General features: G+C 37.9%; 1 long non-coding RNA gene across 8 annotated transcripts in view; it reads left to right on the top strand.

Annotated features, from left to right (window-relative positions):
• The window catches only part of LOC113927345, a 151,988-nt gene that overhangs the window by 52,379 nt on the left and 84,771 nt on the right, over positions 1-14,838 (top strand). For 7 of the 8 annotated variants that reach the window (XR_003521590.2, XR_003521589.2, XR_003521592.2 and 4 more), the window contains one exon: positions 13,617-13,832. This is a non-coding gene — a long non-coding RNA (uncharacterized LOC113927345). Of the gene's footprint in view, positions 1-13,616; positions 13,833-13,939; positions 14,043-14,838 lie in introns of those variants that run through there. The other variant, XR_003521593.2, reaches the window with a different exon arrangement.

Here is a 14,838-nt window from a genome sequence, read left to right on the forward strand (position 1 = left end):
GCCTATGGATGGTTAAATGAAGGAGTCCTGACTGCTTCATTTCTCTAGGGGTTTGTTATTTTCTGATGAGAAATTTTCAAAAATATTAGGAACCTTACATTTTCAGGACAGTACTATTATGTGTTTATGAGTATTCTTTTTGTTGCCACAGCTTGTTTTCAAATAAGATATTTTGGGGGGAACAATTAACAGAAATGTCAGCTCAAATATCACATTATGATTTTTAAAAAATTTAAAATTTTATTGGCATCCAGCATTTACCCTCTGATAATATTCAGACATATATATCCAACTTTTTAAAAAGTCTCTAAATTGTGGAATCACTATATTATACACCTGAAACTAATATAACACTGTATGTGAACTATACTGGAATTAAAATGAAAAAAAAAAAGAAACTCTTCTTAAAACGTAAAAAAACAAAGTTCCTAATTTTATCTACCCAGTGCTAACTTTGCCACATTTTTCTATGAACACGAATTTATTGTTTAATTCTCAGCATGACTGCTGGTAGAATTCCACACTTACTAAAGAATTAATCAAGGCAGCCCCCTCACCTGGCCTCACCCCAGAGGTTCCTCAGAGATTCAGTAGGTGTTATGCTAACCATTTTCAACCTCCTGATAGAATTTTAAACCATGGAAGTCCAGTTGTGTATTCATTAGCACTCTCTCTGGGAGAGTAAACACAGTATGGTCTCAATCTATTTCATGGATGCAACTTTGAATTTGTACAGGTTTATTCCAATTCTGAGTTGTTTTATTGCAGTAAAATCACTCCTGATTTTTCACTGACAACTCAAAGCCAGTGCTATTTTTCTCAAGAGGTTCATGGCAATCCCCCTCCCTCCTCCAATTGTTTTCCACTGGCCTGGGTGGTTCCAAATGGCACCTCTCTACAGGGACTCCTCGGCTTACTGCTCCAGCAATCAGGACTCTCTTTGCTAGTAATTCTAATAATCAACTGTTCCTTATATTCTAAACGACATGGCACATAAACACCATTCATTGCCAGTTTTAGGTAAATCACTAAAATCAAGCACCAGGGACTCACTCAGATGGGGAGTAGTGAGCAGGCAGTAAAATGGAAAAATACAAAGAGAACCTTAAGAGATTGAATCTGAAAGGGTCAGAGCCAAATCAAATTCATGTTGAGAAGATTTGTTCCAGTTTTTCTTAGCTCCCAATTTGTCTCTTTCTCTGCCCTGGTTCCTTGTAGGTTTGTCAAGTTTTATCTCTGATCTTTCTTGTCTCTCACCTTCGAAACTTGCTTCTCTGAGGTTCCCATATGGCCTCTCTCCCCTTGTCAAGAGGAGAACGATTTAAGCCGCTGATTTTCCTACAGTGACAAAACCTGGTTCTCATTTTTAAATTGTGATCATCTGTGTTTGATGTGACCAGGGTTATCCATAAGGTAGAGGGTTTCCTCTTTGCAGGTGGAAGCTTTGATCTGCATTCTGGCCCCAAACTACGTCATCTCAGCCCTCAGTATCTTTACCTATAAAGAGGGACTAGAAATAATCTACAGGGTTATTGGGAGGATTCAACATCCTAATGTAAGTGTGTTGTATAGTCTGAAGTGCTAAATCTTATTATATTTAGCAGTTAAAAGGAGGTGGGCTTAGCGGTTACAGGTGGCCTTTGCCCACACAGTTCCCCTGAGTTTTATCATTTACATGAGAAAAAAAAAAAAAAGAAAGTAAAGGGATTTGCTGGAGACACCTTTTAAATAGGACAGAACATACTGGTTCAAATGGAACGTTTTCCTGAGATGTGTTCCTGGGGTGGCTGGTTCTGTTGTTAAGAAAACATTGCCTACACTGGTTTCTCCTGTCACAGCTGGTCAAGATACAGAAAGAGATTTTTACACTTTATCTCCCATTGATCTGGCTTCCTGAATACGCTGGTTCAGTTCCCATCTGCAGGCATTCACTTTAGAAGTTTCGGGGCAACTGGAGGTGGGGCAGTGTGTAGACCCAGTTTCTCTCTTCTTGGATCTATACCTGCCTGCTTGTGACACGGCGGTCCTTTGCCAGGTGTGTGCTGGGCTTACAGACGGCTCCAACAATGGAGGCATAAGGCCAGTGCCTCGAGCACTTGACCGGCTTTGCCTTGGCTCCCGGGCTCGTGTTTACCTGCCTGCCCGAGGCACCTCGAGTACTAATGTTGTCCTTGAATCTGCTACTGTTCCCTTTAATTTTTTAAAAACAGCTGTAGAAATTCAGACATTTTCCTTCTTAGCTAAGTAAGTTTCTAATGTCTACACAGTATCATTTTAGTTCAAGGTATAGAGAGGATTTATAGCAAGTTATTAAATACACTCATTTGTATTCTGCTTATTGACCCACATCCATTATATGCATGGGCAAAGCTTTTTGAGGAGTTGATAGATTGGGGTTATATTTTTATTTATTTTTGAGGTGTGAGGTTCTCTCAGATGCCTTCTTGACTAAGGTTGTTTTTAAGTAGTGCTTTTAGTAGTATATCTGGAAACTGACTCCCTAGGTTGGAATGGCAGCTACATTTCTTACTAGCTTTTTGATCTTGTATCAATGATCTCTTCTCTCTGTATTTCAATAGTCTTATCTGTAAAATGTGGATAAAAGTAATATCAAACTTGTGTTTGGGGGAGAGATGAAATGAAAAAAATCCTTGTAAAGTGCATCTCAGAGTGCATGGTATGTAGTAAATAATCAATTAATTGGATTATTACAATTATTTAAGAAAACTCAAGGCACAGAATATAGTGAACACACCACTAAAGTAGAGAGCAGGTGTCCTGATTTGCTCTAAAAATTTTGGAAGTCTAAACTTTTGCACGTTTATGGGGAGGCAGGGCTATAGATTTGGGATGCCCAAAATGTGTTCTAGCTACCATTAATTAAAACCGTATTCAAAGTTTTTCAGTGTTTGGTGGGCAGGGGGATCTTCAGGAAGTTTATGCTTTGTATTTGGTTTATGAAATTAGTAAACTAATTTAGCTAGTAAACATGGATTGAGGGCTGCCATGTGCCTGGCCAGGCACTTTGGCTCAGACATAAAGAATAGAAGATCCTGTCCTTCTTGAAAATTTCTTGCACATCTTTGAGATGCACACTTTTCTGATTGCCTTCCTTTCTTTGCTATGTCTTTATTAACCCACCAGGTGGTCTCAGTTTTAAACACTGCCTACTGAGGACGCACTTATGATTCCCACATTTATATCTCCCCTTAACTTTTTTTAAAGACAAATTCTTTCCTACAGCAGTTTTATGATCACAACAAAATTAAAAGGAAGGTACAGAGATTTCCCATATAGTCCCTGCCCCCACATAGGCACCACCTCCCTCATTATCAATATCCCTCACCAGGGTGGTACATTTGTTATGATTGATAAGTCTACACTGAATCTTTATAATCACCCCAAATCCATAGTTTTCATTAGGGGGTCACTCTTGGTGTTGTACCTTCTGTGGGTTTGGGCCAACGTCTAACGACATGTATCCATCATTGGATAGTGTATGGAGTACTTTCACACCCTAAAAATCCTCTGTGCTTCATCTAGTCATTGCTCCTTCCTCTCCAAACCCTGGCAACTACTGATTTTTTTTTTTTTTTACTATTTTCATAGTTTTGCCTTTTCTAGAATGTCATATAGTTGGAATCATACAGTACGTAGCCTTTTCAAATTGTTGTCTTTCACTTAGTAATATGCATTTAGGGTCCCCCCCGTGTCTTTTCATGGCTTGATAACTAATTTCTTTTCAGTGCTGAATAATAGTCCACTGTCTGGATGTACCACAGCTTATTTATCCATTCACCTACTCAAGAACATTTTGGTTGCTTCAAAATTTTGGCAATTATGAATAAAGCTGCTAAAACCATGTGAACATTTTTGGGTAGACATAAATTTCCAGCCCCTTTGGGTAAATATCAAGGAGCACAAGTGCTGGATTGTATAGAGTATATTTAGTTCTGTAAGAAACCATCGGACTGTTTTTCAAAGTGGCTGTACTATTTTGCATTTCCCCATAATCTTCAGACATCTGTCCACATGATATTTTATCTATTTATTTATGTGGCTTGGGAATGCTTCCTCCTTCATCTAGAATGGAGGTGCATATTTAGTTTTGTAAGAAACCATCGGACTGTTTTCCAAAGTGGCTATACTATTTTGCATTTCCCCATAATCTTCAGACATCTCCCCACACGATATGATATTATCTATTTACTTATGTGGCTTGGGACTCTTTCCTCCTTCATCTAGAATGTACGTGCGATGAAAGCAGGGGTTGTCTGTTCATCTCTGCATGCTACGTAGCATAACCTGTGTGCCACGTGAATGAGCACCCACTAAATGTTTTCTCACTAAAGACTTCCTTCACCCAGAGCTTTGCTGTGTGGAGTCAGTTATGAGACCATCACCATTTTTATATGTGCTCTTCATTCCCTGACTACTTCTCTTTCTTAATCTGGAGCTGTCATCTCTAATGCTTCTCTAGTTTGTTCTGCGAAGGAGACCATATGTGCAGGGGGTGCTGTGAGGCAGTGGCTTTCTGGAGACTTTTATTGACCTGTGGGTGGGTCAGAGACTTGGGTCTGTGGAATCCTCTTGGGAAGCCGTGCTTACTCAGAAGGCTTCATCTTCTGATTTACAAAATCATTTGCACTCAGAAATGAAGTCTCCATGCTGGGCCATCTGGTCTCGGCACCGGGTTGTGAAGTACACACTTCCAGATGGATGCTCTTCGCATGGATGCCGGCCCTGAGAGCACACGTAGGGAGGGTTCAGGGGAAGGGAGGTGGGCTTTGATGGATTTCTCTTATATGCAGAATATTTCTGTCCCCTGGGTAGCTCTTCCATTTTGATTTTTGTGTTGATTTCTTTTTGCTTTCCCACCATTTTTCTCCTTCTGAAAGCTTGTAAGTAATTTTTATTTGGAATTTCATTAAGTAAAACCTTCCATTCCAATTTTTATTCACTCAAGTTTTCCTGGCTCATGGAAGAGACAGACTTTCAAGGGACAGGAAGTGAGAAATGAACATTTGGGGGAAAAGTAACAGTGAACCTCCTACGATAAAAATCTTCATTTCCTCTGATTTTAACCTCCTATTTGGTGTAAAAAATAGTTTTCAGATTTCATGTCCCTACAGTGATATTAATTACTAACATTTACATGTATTTATTATGTGCTAGTCACTGCTAAGTGTTTTACATGTATTATCTCAGTTAATTCTCCCAATAATCTCATGAGACAGGTTTTATTATTATTTCCATCTTAAAGATGGCGAAACTACAGAGGCACTGAGTCATTTAGTGACTTCCCTTATCTAGCCAGCAAGTGGGTTTGCTGGGACCTGAACTCAGATGGCCTGGTTCCACATCCGTGTTCCCAATGACTAAGCTGTGCCACGATTTCTGTAAATCCAACTAATGTTCTTATGGATTTTAAGTGAAGTGTTGGTGTCATGAATTTTTCTGATTCTCTCAAATGTAAGCACATATTTTAGGCAAAACTTTGTTGAAAAGCCTTTGAGGAAAGCTCCCCCACTTCCTGTTAAATTCAGACAAAATTCCTTAACCTGATATTTGAAACATTGCCCCCTAAAAGCCATCTGGCCTTCCTTATTATTTTTCCATTAGTTTTTTCTGTCAATGTTGTCGCCTTTATTTTAAAAATGTAACCAAAGAGTTTTTAAAAGTGCAAGGCATTGGAAACATAATTTAAAAATTCCATATTTTAATTAACTTATTGTATTTTTTAGATGTGATGTGAGTTGTGGTGGTTTAACAAGTATTATTTGAAGATATATTTGATGCAAAATACTCTTTATATGGAAACATTCAATATATCATTTCTAAAAGAGAAGTTGTATTCATTTCAGTTAATGCTGCTGTTAATGACTTTATCAAGCACCTGTTCTATGAAGATCATTGTGCTTAGAATTCCAGGTACATTAAATAATGTATGACCAATTTATGACATGGTCCAAGCTATAAAGAGGCTTAAAGTCTTAGAAATGTTCATAAAAATTACAAATCTGTAATTAAAAATTATGAAGCAATAAAACTACAAAAATATGAAGCAAAGAGGTTATTTATAGTCTCATTTTTTTTTCTAAAATGGATTTGAAATACCTAGAATCCAATATACTATTTTTCACATCTCCTTCTATATATCTCATTCATTCATTCATTTGGTCATTCAGTCATTCGATAGTTACTGAGCAAATATATGTAGAAGGTAACCATAAATTCTTTTTTTGTAATTGAAATATAGTTGACATATAATGTCATATTGGTTTCATGGTGATCCAATAATTATATACATTACACAATGTTTACCATGATAAGTGTAGTTACCATCTGTCACCATACAAATTTATTACAATATTATGGACTATATTGCCTATGCTGTACTTTTCATTCCTGTGGCTTATTTATTTTATAACTGGACATTTGAATCTCTTAATTACCTTCACCTATTTTGCCCATCCCACACCTTTCTTCCCTCTGACACACACCAGTTAGTTCTCTGTATTTGTGAGTCTATTTCTCTTATTTTGTTGCTGTTATTGTTTGTTGTTTGTTTTATTTTTTAGATTCCCCATATAAGTGAAATCATGTGGTATTTGTCTTTCTCTCTCTAACTTATTTCACTTAGCATAATACTCTCTAGGTCCATCCATGTTGTTGTAAATATGGTTTCATTTTTTTATGGCTCAGTAATATTCATGTGTGTGTGTGTGTGTGTGTGTGTGTGTGCGTGTAGGTAACACATCTTATCCATTCATCTATCAATGGACATTTAGGTTGCTTCCATATCTTGACTATTGCAATAAATGGGTACATATATCTTTTAGAATTAACGTTTGGGGTTTTTTTGGGGGGGGTAAATACCCAGCAGTGGAACTATTGGATCATATGGTTTTTCTATTTTTTAATTTTTTGAGGAACCTCCATACTGTCTTCCACAGAGGCTGCACCAGTTTGCATTCCCACCAACAGTGCACAAGGGTTCCCTTTTTTCCACATCCACTCTAACAATTGTTATTTCTTGTCTTTTTGATGTTAGTCATTCTGACTGGTGTAAAGTGATATCTCATTGTGATTTTGATTTGCATTTCCCTGATGATTAGTGGTATTGAGCATCTTTTCATACATCTTTTGTCTCTCTCTAGGTCTTCTTTGGAAAAATGTCTATTCAGGTCCTCTGCCCATTTTTTAATTGGATTATTAGGGGTTTTTTTGGTGTTGTATGAGTTCTTTACATATTTTGATCATTAGTTTCTTATTGGATATATCATTTTCAAATGTCTTCTCTTATTTAGTAGGTTGCCTTTTCATTTTGTTGATGGTTTCCTTTGCTGTGCAAAAGCTTTTTAGTTTGATGTAGTCCCAATTGTTTATTTTTGTTTTCGTTTCCATTGCCTGAGGAGACATTCAGAAAAATGTTAAGGCTGATGTCCATGAGGTTACTGCCTATATTTTTTTTTAGGAGTTTCATGGTTTTAGATTTTACATTTAGGTGTTCAATCTATTTAGAGTTTATTTTTGTGTATGGTGTTGACCTTAAATACATTTAAGGAATCCTGAGATTCTAAAGAATAGCGTTTGATGGACATTTTGACAGGCAATAAAGATCATTAAATATCAAATAAGATTATGGCTTCTTGTCCCTTTTCCCCCTTCCTTGAGTTCAGGAAAAGTATCTAAGTTTTTTAAATTCCCACAGACTGACTTAGACTCTAAAATAAGAAGTGCTCTATAGTGTCTACTGTCAGAAGCCATAATCTTATTTGATATTTAATGATCTTTATTGGCTGGTATTATAAAGTTTTTAAAAATCAAACAGTAGACACTTATAGAGCACCTCTTATTTTAGAGTCTAAGTCAGTCTGTGGGAATTTAAAAAACTTAGATACTTTTCCTGAACTCAAGGAAGGGGGGAAAAGGGACAATCCACAGTTGATTACAATGCAATGATGAGTGCTAAAAATAGAACAAAGCAACAAGTACTTTGAGAGATGGAAGAACACAGCAAAAACAGCCTGGGAGGGGTCAGGAAAAGGCTTCTGGGAAGATGAAATCTTCAAGGGGAGGAGGAATAGGGGTAGAGAGGATAAAGGGTTGAAGTAAAGTGTGGCATATTTAAGTTTAGGTTCATTGTAATAGAGGGGAGGGAGGCAAGCAGAGAGAGGAAAGAGTTTGAGTGTTTTAAGAAATTATTTCTTTAAATATATATTTTTAAAGATTTGTTTATTTATTTTAGAGAGAGAAAGCATGCGTGCGGTGGGGGGAGGGGAGAAGGGGAGAGAAAATCTCAAGAAGATTCCGTGCTGAGCACGGAACCCCATGAAGGGATCCATCCCAGGACCCTGAGTTTATGATTTGAGCTGAAACCAAGAGTTGGATGCTTAACCAACTGAGCCACCCAGGCATCCCAGGAAATTATTTCTTTAGATTGAGTTCCTCATTTGAACCACAAAAAAAGAAAATTACTTGAGTTCCTGTTTTCTTGGTTCTCCCCCAGATGGTATATAACTGGTATTCTGGATGCTGAGGAGAAAAGTAAATCCACTCATTACATGCCCTAGGATACCCTAAGGTATTGGAGCTTCAGTCTCTGAGGAGCTCCAGGTAAGAAAGACCTGAAGATGACTAACCTGAATAAAGGCGATAGTTGAATCTGACTCTCTGGTATAAGGTTTTTGAATTAAAATTACTTTAACTTATGATTTTGTTCCTACTTCCTCTAGTACTTATAGATTTGTGGCTATTGCTCTTTTGAGTTGCCATCTCTCTTTCTTTTCCATCCTTCCTGACTTCCTTCTTATAACTTTGAAGGATTCCTCATATAATTGGTCAATTAGGACTTTCTCCCCCTGTGTGGGCCCAGAGCTTTTGTTCAAGGCTTTAAGCCTTAGTATAAATTCTATGCTGTTGTGCCCCTTCACATCCTCTGCATTAGATTTTAAGCAAAATTTTCACAGCCAGAATCAAAGTCGTGGTCTCGGTCATGGTAAAGATGAAGTAAAAATTGTCTCCAGAGACATGGTATTTAGAATGATTTGAGAAAGGACTCTTTTTTTCAAGGTGACTGATTTTCCAGAGTAAATTTCTATAGCCATTTTCCTTTGCAGTGGCCTTTACAGTGAAGGAAGATTTTCTTCCCTTTCTTTCTTTTTCTTTTTTTTTTTTCTTTTTGTAGAGGTTAATGTCTTAGAATGTCTGCCAATGTGCTTTGCATCCTTTATACATTTTTGCTGTTCTGGTTCACTTCTTACATTGCTGCGTAGGGAGTTAATTGGCATCTCTAATAAGTGCTAAGTCCTTTTCAGAGCAGATAAGATGCAACTTCTGCCCTTTGACTTTGTCAGTGTGCTTTCTTCCAGCCAGGACACTGTCTTCCATTTAGAAAGCTTCTAACTCTTTGTTTCAAAGGCCACCTGGCCTGGATTAGGAATAAGTGGGGCTAGGCTCACAAAGGATGGCCCACAACTTGGCATCTGCTCATCACAATTCTGCCCACGGCCAAGAAAGGAAACTCTTACGGTCTCCTTTCAGTTTGTGTCACACTGCCCCAAAGAGAAAAGATTCACTACTTTGGAGAGATGCTTGTCGCTTCATCCAAGCCCTGAAAATAAATTCTGCTCAATGCACAGCATTATCTAGGGAAGTGGAGCCCACTGATTTCAAAAAAAATTTGGTTAAAGATACTAAATTTCAGGGGCACCTGGGTGGCTCAGTTGGTTAAGCATCTGGCTCTTGATCTCAGATCAGGTCTTGATCTGAGGGTTGTAAGTTCAAGCCCCACATAGGGTTCCACGCTGGGCAAGGAGCCTATGTTAAAAAAAAAAAAAAGATACTAAATTTCACACTCTGGAGAGAGAGTTCATATTGTCATCTCAGGAGGATAGTCAATTAAATTGGATAGGGCCCAAATTCAGAACAACCATGGCTTATTTTTCATGACTATTGTGTGGACTAGACCACATATTCCTCTGATACCATTCCTGTGCCTATGCTTTGATGGAACGCCTCCCCCTAACACACACACACACACACACACACGCACACACACGCACACACACACCACCTTTCTTAGTTGAATAACCACTGTTGGAATAGTGAACACAAAATCGTTACCTCTTAATGATAGAGAAACAAACTCTTCTCACATCATCCACTAGTATGTTATTACCATATCGATATGAAAAGAGTGAGCTCTATGGGCCACAAGACAGACCCATCAAAATTCCCCTGCTCCTGTGCATAACTAGTCTGTTTTTATGAACCCATTGTAAGGAGATAATGGCTTGCTTGATGTAAAATGAAGTCTCCATCCCTTTGTTTTTATCTTGACAGCTTCTGGTGCCACCATTGCTTTTCGGTAAATCTCATTATATGATCTGAGCATCTAAATGAAAGATTCTTTTCTGCCAGCATACTGAATAAACACTACTCCTGCTTCTGGAATCCTTATGAGTGCCTCTGTGCATCAAACAGCTGCATCAGCTTTATCGGAAATGAGTTTGTTCCTGGGCTGGTATTTCTCGGTGAAGGGCATGTTTAGCATGGCAAGGCTAACTATGAAATCATTTTGATAAGCAATATAAAAATCTTCCTGACATCACATCTCTTCCCAAGGTCTTTTTCCTTTCTAAAGCAAATAAGTCAGATCCTAATTTTCAAAATATTTACAGTAGTAAATTATATGCTTTTTATGGCTTGAAATTTCACGCTGAACAATTCTCCTGCCATTATTGGGATCCAACTGCATTTGCCCATTTCAACTGTACTTTCTTTCAGGTCAACAGGAGTTTCATACAGAAATTAAAATGGGAACCAAGGCTCTTACTGTTAAGTAATTCTTTTGTGACCTTACCTGGTACTTAGACATGGAGTAAATTCTACGTGAAAGGCTATATTCAGACATTTCGGTGAAATGAATAGTGCCACTATTTTAAGTTATTAACACATAAAAATTTCATAATATGTTTTCCTTTAATGCATTGGCTTAAAAATGTTGAAATGATAGCCTAGGGGTAAATTATTGTGATTTTATTTATAACAATTGGGAGCTGTATATTTTTGTTCCTATGATTTAAAAGAATATATACAGTTCTGCAGTTCCATCAAAAGTCTATTACTCTTACATTTATAACTTAGTACACTTGTGAGATTCCAACTGGCATTTATAAGCAGCAAGGATCTTGTACTTAAAAGCACTGAATCATTTTTATTCAGAAAAGAACCCTATTAAAGGGTATAATAGGATTTTTGTAAATTTAAAAAAATGCTCAGGTCATTGACTTACAATGATTCACATAACAGATCACATGAGATGAGGCATGTTTGAGTCTTTTCAGTTCCTAGGCTATTATTTCTTCTACCAAATTTCAGGGAGGCCAAGTTGTTGGTATGAGAGGCGGATAGGAGAGGGACACGGGGAGAGTTGACAGAGATGACAGCTCTTCCACTCCGAAGGGCACTGTTGTTCCCAAGGGTACATTACCACAGAGCCATGGCCACTTCAGTGGCACCTGTCTCTTAGAAAGCTGTGTTGGACTGGCACAGAGCATCCTAGCCAGCTGGCTTCCATGCTACCGCTCTTCCCACTGGGCTTGTGGCCTCAAACTCATCACCAGACAATTTTAATTCTTTAGTCTGAGTGTACAAATCTGTGTCTGAAAACATCAGAACCTTCACCTCATGATTTTTTCATTCAGGTCATTCACCACTTTCAGTGGCCACATTTGAGAGCTACTGATAAAGAAGAGAAAGGCAATAATTTGGTCAAAGTATACAATTTTGTACATCCTCACTCTGTTTTCTTTCTCCTTCACTTTCAATGCATTTTTAGTATGCACATGGAGCTCAGTTCCCACTGGCATGATCGTTTGGGAAGCTCTGGGTGGCTTGTGGACCACCATGGAATTGAAATGAGTGTGAGGTCATATGACAGCACTGAGCGGGTGTTAATCATGCACTCTGCACTTAGGTAGATCAAGTCTTAACTTCTCATTCCTTTTTCTGTTAAACAGGGCAATAATATCTTTTTTTCCTTTCTTTCTTTTTTTATTATGTTATGTTAATCACCATACATTACATCATTAGTTTTTGATGTAGCGTTCCATGATTCATTGTTTGCGTATAACACCCAGCGCTCCATGCAGAACGTGCCCTCTTTAATACCCAACATAGGGCAATAATATCTTACCTATTTATTTCTCAGCACTTTTCGGAAAATAATATGGGATAATACATAGAAGCAAGTTTTTAAAGGCCATACTCAAATGGAATTTGTCATGATTTCTAGATCATTATTGCAATGGAGGCCATAAAATGCACAGCTGGCTAAGCAATTTTACACTCAAAAACTGATTGTGTGAGAAAAGAAATCTGTCCTGATTTTCCCCCCTTTCTTCCTTATATTCCTCCTCAGAACTAAGAGCCATGAGCATTGTGTAAATCTTTTTTTGGATTTGTTTTAGGAGAAAGGGCCCAAAATATTGGCATTGAGGTGAGCATGTAAACAGCGCAGTTTTCTATACCCATTCTATGTGCCTTCTGCATTTGTAGCAAAGAAAATAGTAAATACCAGTTTATTTTTTAGTAAATTACCACTTACTTAATACTTATTGTCTATCATACACTGTTCTATAGGCCTTCTCTGCATTGTCTTTTAATTCTTACAAGATCCCTGTGATAGCAGATGCTATTATTATCCTCATTTTATTTTTTTAAGGAGTTATTTATTTTAGAGAGAGAGAAAGAGAGTGTGTGTGTGTGTGTGTGTGTGTGTGTGTGTGTGTACAAGTCGGGGGAGCGTGCAAGAAGGAGAGAATCTTCAAGCAGACTCCCAGCTGAGTGTGAAGCCTGATAGAGTTCGATCTCACAACCTATGAAATCATGGCCTGAGCTGAAACCAAGAGTCAGACGTTTAACCAACTGAGCCACCCAGGCGCCCCTTATTATCCTTATTTTAGAGATGATGAGATGAATCTCAAAAGAGGTTAGTTAACTTGCTTAGTATTCCAGGACTCGTAGATAGTTATCTCAGAGAGAAAGCCTGCATTGTGTGGGAAGTTGCACTTTATGGTATATTCTTATTTCTTTAAAAAATTTTTTTGGTAATTATGTGAAAGTAAACTAAAGCATCAATCAATATTAGTCTGGAAGGATCTGAAATTAGACAACAGCATTTGGTTAGTGGATAACCAAACACAGCTGTTGGAGGTGTGATGTCATAGAAACACAGAAGCATCCAGGAAAGCTGGAGTAATTAGTCAATAATGATTGAGACACTGGGCATTTCCTAAGGGAGTACTAACCAGCGGGGAGGAGTTGACAGACCGAATGCTACAGGTCATTAACTATAACAGTCATTATTCCTAGGAAATGTCTTATTTTGAAGTTAATTCTCTGGCTTGAATATACATGTTTAACACAAACTGCTTGATTCTTCTTATACTGGATCGACTGAAAGGGCTTTGATATGGGCAAGTCTATGAGGGGACTGAGCAAAATATGAGAGCCAAACTATCTATGTATGAAAAGGAAGACACATTTAAATACGTTAGACTACATTTTTTGGTCATTGAAATTGGAATTTATCATTCCTTTCTGCCCAGCACAAAGGAAAGCATGATATCCTGCCAATAAGACCAAATAAGCCAGTGTTCACCTGCAGAGCTCAGCGAAGCAGTGCACCCAGGTGGATACCGAACTAAGATAAAGGCCAAGGATGAGGTGGAGTGGCAAAGAGGGGGAAGAAAGAGGGAAGGAAGACATAGTTTCAAAGAAAATCAGCAGAAGGAATTGGCAAAATGGAAGACCTTAAAGAGAAGGTAAGAAAGTACAGAGAGTTCTGGTCACTTGATCTTTCCCTTTTCTCTTGTTGGATCAAGCCTCTGTATAGTTTCTAACTTCCCTTGCTGTTTCACATTTCTCACAGAATCTCTCATCACCTCCACGACTCTTCAATGACCCTAACCCACTTCCCATCACTTGGATCTTCTCCAGAAAATTTCCATTCCTAATGGACGCCAAGATTTGAGCACCCCACACAGGCTGGTGCCTTAGAGCCTTTCAAACCAGTGCTGTTCAGATAGCACCAGCAAGGGCAGGTTCAGCTTTTCGTCTGTTATTCCATGGATTTCCACTCTGGCCCCAGACTCGCACATCAGGTCATCAGAGCCTCCCTTCTTGGAAAGTAGTTTAACCACCTTCTGTTAATACTTGAGACAAGCCTTGCCGGCTAAGAGAAGGATGTCTTACTTTCCCCCGCCTCAAGAAACAACCAAATTTGCCTTCTTCACATATAATACTGCAGTCTCTCTTTGAGAGAAGTTCAGTTAAGAATAATTTTTTTCCAGTGATATTTTAACACCTCATATAGATGGGTCTCTTGGGAAGCTTTAAACTGGCTTTCTCAGTAATTTTATTAACCAGAGGGGAACTCCCTCATCTTCCAATATCTCTTTCCTCTTTCAACTCTACTCCCACTCCACATTTCTCTCATACATACGCACCTATGAACTGAATTTTTTTAAAAATTGATTCTGATTTGTCAGCTGTGCTTTTGACTTTATCCTTTTCTATATCCTTTAGGAGTATACTTGATCAGTTATAAGCTCTATTTCTACAAACATCAAGTCTATAGTCTATAAGTATTCCTACTTTTCAAAACTGAAAACTACATTTTTCTTTTGATCTTGGGCCCCTGTAGCTATCATCCTGTCTTCTTATAAACCCACAACTTTGATAGTATTTGATAAATAATAATTTATATTGATTATTAAATATTTGATGCATTTTAAGCACTTTAACATCTATTATTTTATGAACATCTCA

This window comes from Zalophus californianus, chromosome 7 (genome assembly GCF_009762305.2).
Source record: "Zalophus californianus isolate mZalCal1 chromosome 7, mZalCal1.pri.v2, whole genome shotgun sequence".
Classification (NCBI taxonomy): domain Eukaryota; kingdom Metazoa; phylum Chordata; class Mammalia; order Carnivora; family Otariidae; genus Zalophus; species Zalophus californianus.